Below are 17541 nucleotides of genomic sequence, written 5' to 3'. Positions count from 1 at the left end.
AGGGGACAGTTTTAAAGTTATAAATATTGGTGTTTTGTGCATATAAGTGAATATAATGTAAAACGTGCATAAATTTAAAAATCCATCCTAGATAAATATAGTGAGTCCCTCTCGTGGCCAGGACTGGAATTACCAACCTATGGATACTCATACCAGAGTGAGCAATACCTCACACTTATATAAATCAGGATGTAGTGAACACAAAAAAGGTGGCATTCTAAAGAAAATAGGAGACCCCTAAAAAGGGATCAAAAAATTATATGAATAAATTAATATTCATAAAAAATATATATATATATATTCAAAAAACCTTTGGATCATGATTAAACCAACCCCCATGTCCATTTGGCATATTATTAATAGTGTAAATATAAGTGAATATAAATAGTGAACCAATCATTGGTGAAAAAAGATTTTGTAAAAAATATGTAGAATATAAAAAATATGTATGAAGAGTAAAATGAAAAATATAAAATATGGAAAATAGAAAATTGGTCCCATCCTGGTGAAATCAAATTGAGGCTAAAAATTATTTTTTACAATAAATAAAACCACTATACAGAATCATTTTATACAACAATACAGACATAAAATTATCTTAGTGACATCAAGCATTATTTATAAATGCATTTATGTCTGTGTCTATATTTAGGCCATGAGGCGTATAGCACTTGAGCCGGTGTATCCAAGCCATTTCTAGCTTGGAAATTTCTCTAACTAGAGCACTCCCCCTCCAATTAGGTTTAAATTTGTCGATGCCTAAAAAGAGTGTATTTGATGGATCTCTGTTATGTTTAAGGAGATAGTGCTTTGACACCGAATGTTTGTCATAACCATTAAGGATGTTGGTAATGTGTTCGTTTAACCGGACACGCAAAGGTCGCTTGGTACGGCCCACATATTGTAGGCCGCATGGACACTGGATCAAATACACAACTCCTGTGGTTTCGCAAGTAATAAAGGGCTTTATTGGGTGCTCCTTCCTTGTAACAGTTGATTCAAACCTAGTGGTACGCCTACTCCTACATGAGTTCAGGGAACAGACTCTACACCTCCTGCATTGATAAAAACCCGTTAATTGGTTAAAAAATGTATTAAAACCATTCTGAGGGGGATTTAAAATATTTGGTGCAACCTGATTGCGTAAGCTTGGTGCACCTCTAAACACGACCTTTGGTTTCTCAGGCAAAAGACCCTTAAGAATGGGGTCATTCCTCGCCAAATGCCAATGTTTATTCAAAAGTTGTTTAATGCTCCCGTGCTGAATAGAATAATTAGTAATAAAGGGAGCACAACTCTGAAAACTGACTGATAGATTTTTAGAGAAGGGCTATAACGTGGAGTCCTTACATGAAACCTTAGAGACCGTTCGCCGTATCCCCAGAGAGGATCTTTTGGTAGAAAGACCCCAAGTTGTAGGAGACCAATTTCAGAGTTGTGCTCCCTTTATTACTAATTATTCTATTCAGCACGGGAGCATTAAACAACTTTTGAATAAACATTGGCATTTGGCGAGGAATGACCCCATTCTTAAGGGTCTTTTGCCTGAGAAACCAAAGGTCGTGTTTAGAGGTGCACCAAGCTTACGCAATCAGGTTGCACCAAATATTTTAAATCCCCCTCAGAATGGTTTTAATACATTTTTTAACCAATTAACGGGTTTTTATCAATGCAGGAGGTGTAGAGTCTGTTCCCTGAACTCATGTAGGAGTAGGCGTACCACTAGGTTTGAATCAACTGTTACAAGGAAGGAGCACCCAATAAAGCCCTTTATTACTTGCGAAACCACAGGAGTTGTGTATTTGATCCAGTGTCCATGCGGCCTACAATATGTGGGCCGTACCAAGCGACCTTTGCGTGTCCGGTTAAACGAACACATTACCAACATCCTTAATGGTTATGACAAACATTCGGTGTCAAAGCACTATCTCCTTAAACATAACAGAGATCCATCAAATACACTCTTTTTAGGCATCGACAAATTTAAACCTAATTGGAGGGGGAGTGCTCTAGTTAGAGAAATTTCCAAGCTAGAAATGGCTTGGATACACCGGCTCAAGTGCTATACGCCTCATGGCCTAAATATAGACACAGACATAAATGCATTTATAAATAATGCTTGATGTCACTAAGATAATTTTATGTCTGTATTGTTGTATAAAATGATTCTGTATAGTGGTTTTATTTATTGTAAAAAATAATTTTTAGCCTCAATTTGATTTCACCAGGATGGGACCAATTTTCTATTTTCCATATTTTATATTTTTCATTTTACTCTTCATACATATTTTTTATATTCTACATATTTTTTACAAAATCTTTTTTCACCAATGATTGGTTCACTATTTATATTCACTTATATTTACACTATTAATAATATGCCAAATGGACATGGGGGTTGGTTTAATCATGATCCAAAGGTTTTTTGAATATATATATATATATATTTTTTATGAATATTAATTTATTCATATAATTTTTTGATCCCTTTTTAGGGGTCTCCTATTTTCTTTAGAATGCCACCTTTTTTGTGTTCACTACATCCTGATTTATATAAGTGTGAGGTATTGCTCACTCTGGTATGAGTATCCATAGGTTGGTAATTCCAGTCCTGGCCACGAGAGGGACTCACTATATTTATCTAGGATGGATTTTTAAATTTATGCACGTTTTACATTATATTCACTTATATGCACAAAACACCAATATTTATAACTTTAAAACTGTCCCCTTTTTACTAAAGGGATAGCTCCCTGTCTTCAGCCTTATTTATACACATAAATATTTATATTTATTTATATTTATATTATTTTCATTTTGTAAGGGCACTTATGGTCCCGCACACAGCAAAATATCCATTTTTCCCATTTTCAAAATGGCGATTTGGCTATTTCCGGTTCCTGGCAGTCAAAGCGAGGCCTGGGTATATTAAGCGGTGGTTCACTGCAGAGCCCATTCCCATTGAAAACGTCAGATTGTGACGAAACGCGTCTGGGACGGAGTGCAGTGACGTCACCGCGTACAGGAAGGGCTCCTGTTAGATGCCGGCCGGCAATTGTTTATTCGCTTTCTATTTACATCTGTCTGTAAGTAGTTTTAATCTTCTTTTAATTAAAACCTGTTAAGTGCATACTACCCTATGTGCGGTCTCCTTCCTTTTATGCTGACACTGACTGGGCTGTGACATGGTGTGAGGACGCTATTCGCTATTGTATGCTGCTGCACCCCATCGTGGATTTCTTAAAGGGAGCGTGACCCGGCGTATGTTTAGCCATTATCCGATGTTCTGGAAATATCCTGCAATGATTTGATTAACGCTGTTATCAAATTACTTTGTGGTAAGCCTCAGTCCATACGGTGGCGGGTCACAACTGTTTCATCTTCACACTGGGTGCTGTTTGGATCGGAATTCAGTTTATGGACTTTATTATTGGACTCTTTGTTCACCATTTGTTTATTATTTATGCACTTTTTTAGTGCACACTCTTTTTGTGCCTCACTGTTAGAAGGCACAAAGGACTTCACTGTCTACATTAATTTAATATTGGTTGGCGCAATTTTTCTTTCTTTTTTATATAGCATTCTGGTTCAAATCTGTAGTGGCGGGCACCGGACACTACTCACAGTCACAGCTGACAGGCACTCATACAGTGCTACCTGTTTCAGTGGACCTGTACTAGTAATCAGCAGGCTAAGGGATGACAGACAAACTCCTCTTTACCAGCTGCAGTTAAAATCACCCTTTAAAGCAGTGGTTCCCAACCTTTTTGGCACCGGGGACTGACATTGTGGATGAAAATTGTGCCAAGGCCCAATGATGCGGGCCGAGGATGTGGTTTTTCGCGGCCAATTTGTCAGAAAATGGCTGGTGTTAGCACTTCAATCATCACAACACCATGGTTAATATGGTGTCAGGATGATTGAAGCACATTATTTTTATTATTATATTGTAATATAACATTAAATAGTTAAACTCACCATAATGCAGAATCTGCCATCAGATGCAGCTTGCCACAGTGCCTGTCACCATATTGCCACATGCCTCCAGATGCAGATTGCCACATGCCTCCAGATGCAGATTGCCACATGCCTCCAGATGCAGATTGCCACATGCCACCAGATGCAGATTGCCACATGCCACCAGATGCAGATTGCCACATGCCACCAGATGCAGATTGCCACATGCCACCAAATGCAGATTGCCACATGCCACCAGATGCAGATTGCCACAGTCACATGCCACCAGATGCAGATTGCCACAGTTCCTGAGCATTGCCCCCCCCCCCAGCCTGGGACCCCTGCACATTCTCCCCCACCACCAGCTCTGGACTCCTGCACATTGCCCACCCACCCTCTCCAGCTCTGCACACTGTCTCTTCCCCCCCTCCCCCCTGCCACAGCTCACCTCTCTCCCTGCCCTGGATGTCACAGCACCGAGCACTGTCGCTGCTGCCTGTCACCTGGCTTCACTCATGGATGGCGGGGGGGGGCACCAAGCTGTCATCCCCCCTAATGTATGGCACCCAGTGCAGAATGCACCCTCGCCCCCCCTCGGTACGTTGGCCGGGTTGTGTGGGCGGAACAGCGGTGATGCGGGCGAGCAGTGGGAGATGATGTCATCTCTCTGCTCGCCTGCTTCACCCCTAACAGTGGCAGGGCTGTGTGGGCGGAAGTGCGGCGGGGCTGTGTGGGTGGAAGTGCGGTGATGGCGGCGATCTCTCTGCTCGCCCGCCACCGCCGCACTGCAGGCTTCGCGGCCCACCAGTAAACAGGCTGCGGCCCGGTAGTGGGCCGCGGAATGGGGGTTGGAGACCCCTGCTTTAAAGTACAAGGGCTGCTGAGAAGGCACTTTGATAAAACATAATTTTTGTGTGAAATGCATAAGCCGTTGCACTCTTGCTTGTACATGTAGTACTCTTCATGTTCTTCATGTTTTTATGCAAATAAAGGCATTTGGATTTCAGTATGGTGTTTAGCCATCCGGACTTTCCTTTCATTTTTGCTTCAGCTGCGACTGGGCGAGTACCCCGCAGTGAGGAGATCATGCCGTTGCAGCCGGCTCACCTGTAAAATCTTTTGTGCCAAGAAGGCATTATCGGACTGTTTACTGGAAGTTGGTCTCCCAGTATCCCAGGCTTTTGGCTGACAGAACTATCTCTTGTGATTCTGTCATTTTATTGAGGCTTCCTGTTTACCTCCTAGTTGGTACACTGTTTATTTGCCTGTAAATGTTATCCAGGCATCCTTTCTACCTCCAGGTTTACGTTGTTTATAAGCCGGTCAACTAACTGATGATACTTTGAATCAAGAGGAGGAGGTAAAACAGTTTATATCAGTTATACTTAATGTGGGTCACATTTAGATGCTGATACATGGGGCAATGCAGGTTCACTCATCCTACAATGTATTTGATGATATGCAATATAGCTGAAATTACCTGCTTATATAATGACACAGTTGGAATGCCTGTGTTTACTATAGGCAACATTTTACTTGCTTTATATTTGAAGCAATAATTTGCAGGAGGCAATTGGTGGTGGTAGGTTAGGTATCTTCACCTACTGTATATTGGGGTGATTTTTAAGGTCTGTGTCAGGAGGGTTGGGGGGGGGGGGGGGTGTTGGGTTTGATGGGTATCAGGATATCAGGATTCAGTGCTGTTATAAATTGTTGTATATTTTGCATTTTCCACTTTTTTTGTATGTGACATTATGTTATATATAGTTTTTCAATAAAAGATTAGGTAGCTACCAGCAAATGTGACTTCTCACAATTTTTTTTTCTTGTTGGGTGGTTTAAAATGGGCCTGTATGTAAATAATTTCTACTACAGTAAAGTAAATGATTTCATCTTTTAATATGAAAAGAAAGGTTGAAATGTATAATGAGCTTGACTCATCCTCTATTCTGTCTATGCCATCCTCATGCTTATTAAACATTTTTCTGATTAGGCTGGTTATAATCGAATTGGACAGCAATCTTACTTCTGTAGGCCCTCCACCACCCTGACAAAGGTTCCCTGGCTTAGCCTGCTTGGGGTAAGAATTGGCTGTTCATGATATATTTCCAGAAAATCTGTTTTCTTTCTTGAGAAAGGATGACATCCAAGTTCTTTCTGTCCACATTCCATATGCATTTCCTGATGATTATGTTTGTAGGGTTTGTAGAATGCATGCATCTGAGGCCATTTGAGGATTGCAGGCACTTCTATACCACTTGGAGACTTCAGTGTTTGGATTTCCTGCTGACCCACTACCTGAAGCAACTATAAAGCCTCGTACACACGATAGGTTAAACCGATCAAAACGGTCTGAAGGACCGTTTTCATCAGTCCAAACCGATCGTGTGTAGGCCCCATAGGTTATTTAAACTTAGGTTAAAAAATGGAAACTTGCTTTAAAATGTAACCTATGGATGGTAACCGATAGGTCAAAACCGATCGTTAGTATGCAAAACCATCAGGTAAAAACACGTGCATGCTCATAATCAAGTCGACGCATGCTTGGAAGCATTGAACTTCGTTTTTTTCAGCACATCGTTGTGTTTTACGTCACCGCGTTCTGACACGATCTGTTATTTAACCTATGGTGTGTACGCACGATGGACCATCAGTCAGCTTGATAGGTTAACCTAAGACAACTGTCCTTCAGACCGTTTTCATCGGATGGACTGATCGTGTGTACGAGGCTTAAGACTGTATTTTCTAAAAGCAACTGCTACTATTAGCTAGATTCAGAAAGAGGATGACGTGGTGCACGTGAGGCACGCACGCCGAGGGAGGAGCCTCCCGCGCCACGGACCCAGCGCGATCGTGAGGGATGGACGGAGGAGGCTTTGTGGATGCTCCGGTGGCAGGGCGCTACGACGCAGAATCGGAGTCTGCTGAGCCGCTAGTCCGACCGAGCGTTTGACACGCTCTCTTCCGCCGTCCCGAGGGAACCCCCCCGATCCACCCATCCCCCCCACCCACCCGAAGGAGGCGGCAGACGTAGCAACGGCAGGAGAAAGGTATGGGGGCAGCAATACCAGGACCCGAGTGGTGAGTGCTCCTGGCTTATGCCCTTCTGCGGATCCTGACGCCTCTCCCGGCCACCCCGGTCCCTGAAAACGGCTCTCAGGTAAGCCCAGCTTTGTCCTTGTGTATATGAAGTGTGTAAAAACGACCTAGCAATTGCTGTGATCATGGATGCGACCGGGGACCCAGAGGGCTAGGTAAGAGCCATTACACTCAAAGTAGCCTCACTTCCTCTCATGCCTGTGTTGCCTGTATTGTCAAAGGGGACTAACTGAATAACCTACCAACAAACTCATACAATTAGTGGACAAGCTGGCAGGCAGAGGCTAAACTGGTTATATGTACGACGTTTTCTTCTCCCGCTTCTGCCCTGCGTATGCTCTTTGATGGCGCTATTTGCTTACAGATGATGATGTGACTTTGTGGTAACTGCTGTGGGTATCGGTCAGATGGCAAGGTGGCTGTGCGAGGGGAAACACACTCGCAGATTCGAGACCTCACATCCCTTAGTATATACAAGTGCTGAGATACACAGATGAAGCAAGAAGCATTTGCACCATTATAGAGATGATTTCTGCTTGCGCCTAATCATAGTATGACAGGTTTAACTATTGGCGGGAACACCTGACTTTATCAGAGACCATTTATACACCCTGATCCACTATATTTGCATCTGGTTGGCTCGGCTTATACGAACAGGGCATAGTACATGATTGGAATGCCTAGGGTGCTCAGAGGACTGTGCAGCTGAATGCAACTAGGGAGGAGAGCGCACGACGCAGAGGTGATATCTGCTTGAGTATTACCTTTAGAGATTAGGCATGTACATGCCTTCACTAAAATACCACTCAAAGTATTCGATACGCCAAAATCACCATAGGAGGTAGTCCAAAGTACCCTCCAGTGCTTTCAATATGGCTGGACATTAAAGGTCTAAAGAAAAGTTGACGCCCCCCTCAGGGCCGAGGCCGGCGTATAACAAGATTAAGATAGCTTGGTCGTCCGCAGCAAAAGCTCCATTTTGGGGGGACTAACAAAAAAATAATAAAAAAAAAATAATAAATAAAAAAAAAAAAAAAAAAAAAAAATTTTTTTTTCAGCTAAATCGAGGATTGCACTAAGTTCGGAGGGAGATTGATATTCTACCTATTCTACCTTGAGTGCACCCCAGAAGCCGAGGGCAACCCTCGTCACCCAAGTGGTTATACCCAGAAAGGTCCCAATAGAGCTGACAACCTTTAACGGATAATAAACCATCTATAGAAAAAAAAAAAAAAAAAAGGGGGGGGATCTCCCGTATTCTCAAACTGGGGAAACGTATCAGAGGGACTAAAAAACACAATATGAACAGGTCAACAAGGGGCTCCGCCCCAAAAATCTCTAAGGATAACCCCCCTACAAGTACTATAAGACACTACATGACCCCAGACGGGAGCACTAAAAGCCCAGGTTCAACAAAAAAAAACGAAAAGGCTGGGACATCTAAAAAGGTAGCCGGGGGGGTGGTCAACCCAGCAGCCAATACGTCAACTGATGGCGAACATGAAGTCAGCCAAATTGACGAATCAAGAGCAGACACTCACCTACCCACTAAGGTAGAAATGGAGGGGATGTTAAAGAGGCTGGAAAAGGTGATAAGAGAAGAAATAGGTACGTTAAGATCAGACATAACCCATATTCTGGAGCGGGTAGAGAAAGCAGAGACAAAAATGGTACAACAGGAACTGGAATTAAACCAACTAAAGGACCAATTCCACACAATGAAACAAAATCAGAGACTATTACAATACCGGTTAGAAGACCAAGAAAATCGCAATAGAAGGCAGAATTTAAGAATTCGATTCATTAAAGAGGAGAAAGGTGAAGATTTGAGGAAAATTCTTAATGATCTGTTTCTACCCCTTCTGGATAATGGCTCAGAGGAACCCCTTAAAATAGAACGGGTTCACCGTATAGGAAGAACCAGGGAGGGTGAGGGCAAATGGCCTAGGGACATAATTGTAAGGTTCAGATATTTTGAAGACAAAGCTGAGATTTGGTCCAAATTGAGGAGGAAACCCCCCCTGTGTTTTGACGGGGCGGAGATACAGATTTTCACTGACCTAGCATGGGAAACTCTGGCCAGAAGAAGGCATCTCAAACCTTTACTAGATCAGATGCGTTTGTCTAACATCAAATACCAATGGGGGTTCCCGGCATGCTTGATTGGATACAAAGATGGGGTATCAGCAAAATTGATATTCCCAGAGGATGTACCAGGCTTTTGTGGTAAATTGGATATGCCCATCGTGGAACTGCCCGGATGGGTGGAGTAGTCTCTTTGGGTGGTATAGAGAGACGGGATTGGTAGTGGACGAGGGGGGTTGGGGGGGGGGGGGGGTGTTTATGGGGGGGCGGCGAGGGCAGGTCCGAATCCTCACTCATATAAGATCAACTCCCAAGGACTTGTCCTTGGGGGTGAATGAGAGGGGAGGCGTTGGGAAGCTTCACCTCATTACACGAGAACCGACGGATAGTGGGGTGGGAGGATCCCTGCGGTTCAGAGGCGATGTTTGGGCCTCGTCAGGGGCAGGGGATGGGGGGAGGGAGGGAGCGGGAGGGGAGGTTTGGAGAGAGAGAGGTGACTCTCCTCTTCCAAAAATGGGGTGGGACAGGGAACGTGGCTCCCAGTGGATCTGTCAGAAAGCTTAGCAAAATGACGTAGGGATTTGAAATGGCAGAAGTAAAATATTTATCTTATAACGTAAAGGGCTTGAACTCAATAACTAAAAGACTGAAGGTTTTAGACGAGATTGAACAATACAGAGCTGACGTAGTTTTCATACAGGAATCCCACTTGACTCTGGATTCTAATGTAAAGTTGTACTCTCCGATGTATCCTACCTGGTTCTACGGGGACGCCATTTCCAAACGCGCTAGGGGTGTAGCTATTGGTTTCGCTAGAGGGATTGGGTTTATCTTGGAGGCAAGGCTGACAGACCCGGAAGGTAGATTTTTATTCTTAAAAGGAAAACTGGGAAACACTGTTTATACCCTTGCAAATATTTACGCCCCGAATGTACATCCAACCCAATACTTAAGCAGAATCCTGGGCAAATTGGAAAATTTTGCCGAGGGGTATATAATCCTGATGGGGGACCTTAATTTCGTCATGAATCCGAGAGAAGACAGTACGTCCCGGGTGAAGGAGACAACGAACGTGCAACTACAAAAAATTAAACACAAGATTCACGATAGTCACTTAGTGGACGCCTGGAGGGTACTCCACCCAAACACACATGATTACACGTTTTTTTCTCCTCCACACGGAACGTATACCAGAATAGACCACATACTGGTAGATCATAGGCTATTGGACTTGATTACTGAGATGGACATTGGAATTATGACTATCTCAGATCATGCCCCAATTACCATGAAGATTAAATCATCCTTACAAAAGAGTGAACGGCCGAGGTGGCTATTAAACGATAATCTGATTCGAGACGAAGAGGTGGCGAGTAGGGTGGAAGCGGATCTCAAACAATTTTTTATCATAAATGATACTGAGGGGATATCAAGCGCAACTCTCTGGGAGACACATAAAGTGTACATTAGAGGGATATTAATTGCTGAGAGTGCCAGGGAAAAAAAAGAGAGAAAAAGGAAGGCTGAGACCCTGACTAAAGACATAGTAATCTTAGAACGTAAACATAAAGAACAGGGACTAAAGGAGACTTATTACAACCTAATCCTAAAAAGAGACACGCTTAAGGAGATCATGGATCTAGAAGCGAGGAGAAAACTTAACTGCATAGCCAGAGAGAGGTATCTTTGGGGTAATAAACCCAGTAAGCATTTGGCCAAAATGGCCCAAAAAAAGAAAACTAGAAATTTCATCGGAAAAATTAAAAGAAAAGAGGGGAATCTGGTCTATACGACTAGAGAAATCGCAGATACCTTCAAGAATTATTACGAGGAATTATACACAATAAAGCAGTCAGGGATGCAAACAGGGGAAAAGGAGGCCAAAATACGCGATTTTCTTGCAAAAGCGGGACTTCCTAGATTAGAGGAGTTTGATCGAGTTAACATGGATCGACCCATAACTGAAGAAGAAATTAAAAATGTTTTGAAAAACACGACAGTGGGAAAAAGCCCTGGCCCTGACGGGTTTTCTGTTTGGTATTATAAGAGATTCAGTAAGATTCTAATACCAAGGATATGTAAATATTTCAACGGCCTAGGTTTAGAATACGAAACTAGCAGGGAAGCGTTAGCAGCATCGGTGGCATTAATTTTGAAAGAAGGGAAAGATTGCTCACTCTGTTCGCGATACAGACCAATATCCTTGCTAAATACAGACATCAAGCTCTTTGCCAAAGTTTTGGCTGAGCGTCTGAAAGGGGCTATGCACTATTTGGTGCACCCCGACCAGGTCGGATTTGTCCCCAATAGAGAGGGTAAAGACAATAGTATCAGAGCAATTCTCCTGCTTCAGAACATAAGGCTGAATGCGCCCCCAGGTCTATTCCTGTCGGTTGATGCCGAAAAAGCATTCGACAGGGTAGACTGGGGGCTTATGATGGAGACACTTACAGTCATGGGTATAGGCAATAGGTTATCCCGATGGATTAAAACACTCTACCATCATCCCACGGCTAGAATTAAAATTAACGGTACGCTGTCGGAGTCGTTTGAGATGAAAAATGGGACAAGACAAGGATGCCCTTTGTCTCCCCTGCTCTTCATCCTATCCCTAGAGCCTCTATTGTCCATGATCCGAAATGACCCAGATATCAGTGGGGTCAGAGTCGAAGAGGAGGAACACAAATTGTCGGCTTTTGCCGACGATATTTTATTTTATTTAACTAACCCGAGTAAATCCATCCCTAAGCTTTCTAAGATCCTGCAACAATACGGCAATATTTCAAACTTCAAAATTAACGTATCTAAATCCGAAATTTTAAACATAAACCTAAACAAAAGTGAGGAAAGCCGGGTTAAAGAAATATGTGCCTTCCCATGGAGAAAAGAAATAAAATATCTTGGTATTAAACTGGCTAACACGGTACAGAAGATTTATAAAATAAATTACGTCCCTTTACTAAACGAGATCAAAAATGAATTAAAAAGAACGGTAAACAAACCTATATCGTGGAGTGGGCGCATTAATATGTTGAAGATGGTGGTGGTCCCTAAAATACTATATACATTTTTACTAATCCCTATCGCCCTGCCTCAGCAATTTCTGAGAATTCTCAATACCCTTTTAATGAACTATGTTTGGAAAAACAAAAAGCATAGAATATCACTCTCTATCCTAAAACAGGGAAAGTCACTGGGCGGTCTGGCAGTGCCTGACATTAAAAGCTATCACAAAGCGGCGGTTCTGTCTCGGGCGGTGGAATGGGCACGGGATAGGAAAGGTAAAAGATGGGTGCAAATTGAAAAGGCACAAGATAGGTCACAATTGAGTAATATAATTTGGATCCCTGCACAATATAGAGCACTGGGCCACAAATCTTTTGATATAACACGGGACACCCTACGAATGTGGGACAGAACTCAGACACTTTTGAATAGGGAATTCAATTCTCCACTAATGATTTTAAAAGATAACGCTTACTTTGCACCTGGGGAAAAAAAAATAGGTGGTAACTGGATTAGGAATAACACGGTACACCTAGGAGATATCATAAACGACGGAGAGATAATGACATACGAAGAATTGAAAGCTAGAACAGAATATTGGAATCTCGATAGGTGGCATTACTCCCAGCTGCATCACTTTGTGCGGCATCTCCCCCATCCTCTACGGACGGGGGCGGAGTTGACACCACTCGAGAAGTTATGTCAATCGGAAAACTCCAAGGGCACAATCACTAAATTATATGGGATATTGGTTAAGATAGGAGCACGGGATGAAGCACCGTTTGTACATAAATGGGAGAGGGAGTTAGAAATCACGAGAGGGACAAACACTTTCCAGAGGATTATGCAATTAACACACTCCTCCGCAATAGATTTACGAACAGCTGAGGCAAATTATAAGTGCATTTCGGGTTGGTACATTACCCCTGATAAAGCTAACAAGGCTAGAACTGACCAGTCCGCCGAGTGTTGGCGGGGATGCCCGGAGAGAGGAACGATGGCACATATTTGGTGGACGTGCCCGAAAATCCAAATCTATTGGGACACAATAATAAGTCAAATAAAAGAGATTACGGGTAAGGAGATAAAGAAAGACCCCTGGGTAGTGCTCTTTCATGGGAGTCAAGAGGGTATAAAAAAATACAAGCAGTCCTTATTACCACACCTGTTAAATGCAGCGAAGAGAATCATAACAAAAAGGTGGCAGGAAAAGGAAGGTCCATCCCTGTGGAACTGGATAGATGCAATGGAGGAAACTTATAGGTTGGGAGAGCTTAAGGAAAGTCTATCAGAGACAAGCAACGACTTTAAGAAAAAATGGGAAAAATGGAAGGAGTACAAAAAAACAGGGAGGTATGTAGAGAGTTTAAGAGTACCCTAATTACTTTGATTCTGAGGATATGGGGTATAAGCGGCCTCGAAACTAAGCCCGATCGTTTAGACTGTTATTTTCAAATCATACGCATTTTTGGTAAAATTCCATAGACATTTCAGCGATGGAAAAAGACAAGATCCCTGGTCGCCACGTGGGGGTGGGGGGGGGGGTCGGGGGGTGGGGTCTTTTTCTGCTTTATATGGTAGTGAAGTGTCGACATCACAGAGGGGACATAAAACAATAAGAGCATGGATAAGATTCAAGCCCCTCGCCGGATGCCGATACTTATACTTATTACTTGTGAATATATTGTACAAAAGTGGAAAAAAAAAAAAAAAAAAAATTTAAAAAATTTCTTTTGAGGCCTATCGGAAGTTATGGCTACTTTTGCCTTACTTTGGCTATGCAAAAATACCACGCATGATGCAAACCGCAAATAAGAGACGTAAGAAGCATCGATTCATGAGCTGGTCTCTAGAAATTGGTAAAAGCTGAGGTGGAAAAAAAAAAAAAAAAAGACTGTATTTTATTTTCCATATTTCGCGAACCCGGAAGACACACCGGGGTCAAGATGTCGGCTCCCTCGTCGTGGACCGGGCTTCGATACGAGGGCTTTGTTCTGAGGTAAGCATTTCATAATGAGATAGTATGCAATGCATACTAGCTCATTATGCCTTTGCCTTGCAGGTTTTTTTTTTCCTGTTGTTTTGTGCAGGTTTACTACCGCTTTAAAGCGGAGTTCCACCGAAAAAAAAAATATTAAAATCAGCAGCTACAAATACTGCAGCTGCTGACTTTTAAATTGGGACACTTACTTGTCCAGGGCACTAATAATGTCGTCATTCGTCGGCTCCCAGATGGAGGCACCGGCGTCTTCAGTAAGGGAATCAGGAAGTGAAGCCTTGCAGCTTCACAGCCTGGTTCCCTACTGCGCATGCATGAAAAATGCTGCACATCCTGACTGGTCCCTGCTGTCTTATGGGACCTGTGTGTCTCCCAGAAGACAGCGGAGGGACAGAGGAGGGGCCGCATATGGTTTATATCACTGCGGATCCTGTGGCGATCTATCGCAGCAAGTGGGAGAAAATACCTGTATTAGATAGGTATCTGGGATAAGCGTAAGTTCCATATTTGGGTGGAACTCTGCTTTAATGCCTGTTTTTCAAGTATGGGGGATATTTTACATTGAAATACCACTGATACCTCCATAGGTGCATTTGGCACATGGGTGCGGCACAACCTCATTGAGTTTGATGGTCAGAATTGCCCAGTTTGATGAGCACATTTGGTGTAATACCACCAAATGTGACATGCCAGGTCTTGCCATTTTGCACAAACTTAAAGTGATACTAAACACACAGGGGCAGATTCATGTAGCACTTACACCGTTTTTTTGGGAGATGCGCGGCGTAAGTGCAGATTTGCGCCGGCGGATCGCTGCACCGTACCCAGAGAACCAGATTACGCCTCCAAATAGACTTCATCGCCTCGGTGTAACATTTCCACGCCGGCGCGGCGTTGGTGCAGATTTACGCTGGTCGGATCTGGCGCGGCCATGGTTTTTGTGTTTTAAATATGCAAATTAGGTTTTTGGGCCGATTCATCAACTTAAGCTTGTCCGGCGCAGGCTACTCCCGGTGAGCGGAAGAGAAAATTCCGGCGCCAATTTACCCCTCATAAAAGCAGGGGTAGCTTTGCACCAGACTTGCACAGGTCAGCTGGAGAGCAGCTAAAGCAGCAGCGTTACAAACGAACTGAGCAACAACACTTGCTGGACAACACATCTGTGTGCCAACATGCCAGGGGCAGCCACTCTGTGGCCCATAGAGGCGGTCCCCATGTTGGGAGAGGCCCTCAATAATTACAGCCCTCTCCTCTGGGCTGAAATTGGTCATCCGCCCACCTGAGGATTCCTCATCAGCCATAACTGCCCCACCACAATGCAAACGACCTAGCTTGGAAAAAAAAAGCTTAAGTACATTTGCACCTGCAGGGCGGAAGTCTGGGCTGATTTATGGACTGGGCGTTGGTAGTGGGCTGGCGTAGCTCAGGGGTCACACCAGGGTGCAGTTCTGAGCATGTGCAGATTGGGGCATTTACCCCTGGATGTCACTGAGCATGTGCGGTCTAAGATGCTCCCCGGCGTGACCACTGCGCCACGGTCGGCACTTCATTAGCATAGGGTGACTCCCATTTGGCTTTACCCCGCCTTACGCCGTCTAAAATCCGCCCCGCTGGGGCATCGTAGACAAAAAAAGGTTCTTGAATCACCTAACTGCCTCTCCGCGCTGGACCGGTGTAGTCTAAAAATGATGCACCACGCCGGTGCAAATCTGCACCATTGTACATGAATCTGCCCCACACTGTTTAATTTACATTGTTCCTTCCATTTCTGTATATGGATAATGGCACTGTAATTATTTTAATAAAAAAAAAAACATCTAAGTACCTTTTTCCTAATCGATATGCAGCTGTGACATGACCCAGCTCTTCCCCAGCCTGTCTGCAGGGAAACATAAGCAGGAGAAGCTTGTAGTCCTCTGCTGCTGGTCGCATGTTAAAAAATAAACAGCCTTTGGAATACAGATTAAAAATAAATAATAATAATTAATATCAATAAACTGTTTTTGAAATCAAATATTTACTATTTTTTGGCAATAACATGGTGTTGGTGGATTTCTGCCAGTCACAGGCTGTGTCATGCCCCTACAGCCTGTGTCTTAGGATAAGAGGGAGGTGAAGCCTCAAATAATCTACATGTGATATCCTGCCCATTGTGTTCAGCTGGTTAGTGGGCATGGAGGAGAAGGGGGGAGTGGGCTGTCATTTACAACTGTGTATACACCCACATGTGTGACTCTATATTTACATGGGCTACTCAGATGTGATAGGGAGGAAATGCTCAGCATAGAAACTCACTGAAAACTGAGCATGTGCAGAGTTGCCACTACAGCTGCAAAATCCCTAGCTGAATTGGGGACATGAATTGGTGGGGATAGAGAACAGCAGAATCAACCAGTTTTTTTGCAGAATATAAACAATGATTCTCATAGTGACTGAGTGAGTATGACCAGCATGTAATACAACACTTATTGATAGTTTTTTTATGATGTGGGTTTATTGACACTTTAAGCAACATACTGGGGCATTGCTACCATGATGTGAATGCCTGATATTTACTGTGGCCCTCTGCTTATGCGAATGAGGCCTTAGAACCTTCTCACCATAACCTGTATGGTTATACTGTCTCACCATGGTGAAATCAAGGCTTCTTTTTTTTACAATTTGGTGGGTTTGTATCTTTTATCACATTCTTAAATGATAGTGTCTTGTTCACCAATACATCATGTAGAAAGGAAGGAAAGGTCAAGGCTGTCTGCATCGTACCTTTATGTGTCGGAAGCATAACACATATTTCTGCTGCTCTTTAGTTCATACCAGCAGTTAAAATCCGATTTTACTTTCAATTTAGGTTCTAACTATTGACCTTTTCAGCTGACTGCATAAGATCTTTACGGTTTTACAGAGGCTTTTTGTGAAATCTGGTTGAAGTTTTAATGGATTTATATCAATAAACTAGACTTTACCTGTAATCATTGCACAGGCCTATTGTTCTTTTTCATTTATGGAAAGGTGACTCTTGCTCTGCTACATTCCAGGATTGTATATGTATGTCTGGTATGTGGTAAGGATTTCTTATATTTATTTTACATCTAATATAATTTTTAATGTGTACACATTCTTGCCCATATTTCAGACTAAATCTCTAGACAAACATTGTTATATTCCTGTTTGCCAAATTCTTGTTCCAGCACACCCAGCAAACACTAGAACTATGCCATCTCTAAGGTAAAAGCCTCAAGAACTGGTCTGGAATATTCAACAATTGTCAAGCACAGCCCGTAGAAAAAAATAAAATAAAAATATAGCACAGGGCTGCATGAACAGGTGCACAAGGGAGCACCTAGTGCTAGAGTGGGTTAATCTTGTTGCTAGGCAACTAGAGCATGCAGGGGATT

The sequence above is a fragment of the Rana temporaria genome, chromosome 1 (genome assembly GCF_905171775.1).
Source record: "Rana temporaria chromosome 1, aRanTem1.1, whole genome shotgun sequence".
Lineage (NCBI taxonomy): Eukaryota > Metazoa > Chordata > Amphibia > Anura > Ranidae > Rana > Rana temporaria.
This window is presented reverse-complemented; position numbering follows the sequence as displayed.